The sequence below is a fragment of the Sciurus carolinensis genome, assembly GCF_902686445.1.
Source record: "Sciurus carolinensis chromosome 14 unlocalized genomic scaffold, mSciCar1.2 SUPER_6_x, whole genome shotgun sequence".
Lineage (NCBI taxonomy): Eukaryota > Metazoa > Chordata > Mammalia > Rodentia > Sciuridae > Sciurus > Sciurus carolinensis.
This window is the reverse complement of record NW_025920104.1, coordinates 988,369-989,735: the sequence shown is the minus strand read 5'-3', so window position 1 is coordinate 989,735 and position 1,367 is coordinate 988,369. Positions and strand designations below refer to the sequence as shown.

The 1,367-nt window shown below is 33.9% G+C and overlaps 1 pseudogene; it reads left to right on the top strand.

Annotated features, from left to right (window-relative positions):
- Positions 1–643: 643 nt before the first annotated feature.
- Positions 644–1,087, top strand: LOC124973097 (AP-1 complex subunit sigma-2-like; annotated as a pseudogene).
- Positions 1,088–1,367: the final 280 nt, after the last annotated feature.

The following is a 1,367-nucleotide window of genomic DNA, read 5'->3' as shown; positions in this document are numbered from 1 at the left end:
GAAGTATGATTGGCAAAGATTTTCTCCCACTCTGTAGGCTCTTTCTTTGCATTGCTGATAGTTTCCTTTGCTGAGAGAAAGCTTTTTAGTTTGAATCTATCCCAGTTATTAATTCTTGCTTTTATTTCTTGTGCTATGGGAGTCCTGTTGAGGAAGTCTGGTCCTAAGCCGACATGTTGAAGTGTTCTGACTTAGTCCTTTTTAGCATTTTCAGGTAGGATTCCTTTTGTTCCTTTGTCTAGAGTTTATAATTGTCTCTGTGTATGTGCTGGAGATAGGGATGAAGAGACTCATCCACACTAAGAAATACATTTACAGAGCTCTCTTTTTTATATTAAAATGGTGTGAAAATCCATAAACCTTCTTATGAAAATTAAGCACATGTGACACCCAAAAATTATTGGCACTATGTTCTGAAATCCTAATGTCCTGTGCATTTTCTAACTTCTTCCTATTTTTCTAATTAGATATCTTTTCCCATATAAACCCATCTTCATTTTTGTTCAATGCACTCTGTCAAATTTTTCATCTCTTGAAATCTGCCTCACCACAGCAGCATGGCTTCTTTTCCTTAGCACATTTCCAGGGGCTTCCCTTCAGTCACCCCTGCTAAACATCACCATGTCCATGTCCAGCAGTTACCATGCAGTGTATGTTGTTTTTCAGTTGTTAGATCAAGTGTAGACTACTGAAATGGTATGTCCCAATGTCATACAAAGAGAAGGAAAATATCACATGAGAACTTTTTCAAATCATTTGTCAAGGAAACCCAAATGTGCTTCCTTGAGTGGTGAGATCTGAAGATCATTTTCAAAAGATATTTTAGTCTGCCTTTTGCTGTGCTATTGAGGATAAGGAAAATGAATCAAGTAGTCTGGAAATAACTAACTGTTATGTGTAAATTACTTGACAGTGTTGTGAACTTGTTATCATCTTTCATTTTGAGAAGACTTATTTTATTTTGGATGAGTTTCTTTTGGGAGGGAAGATTAAGAAAACATCCAAGAAAAATGTTTTTAAAGCAATTGAGCAAGCTTATCTACTATAGGAGTCACATCATGAATATTTTAAAGTCCCTGTGCACTAAGTGAAGACTCAACAAATATGCAAAATTTTGCAGAGGAAATAGGGAGTTGAAATATTTATGAAAAAAAATATTCTCACCTTGATAACTATCTTGTAAAATAATAATAGAATACTTCAGAGCCAGTATCATTACAATTCTATGTTTTCTTGTTTGCATTCATCTTTCCTGTATTATTTCATTCTATATATAATCTTGATATATTTTATTCTTCTGATAAGTTATGACATGTGAATGTTTTGAGTAATAGTTCATCTATAGCACATGCATGTTACAAGTAATG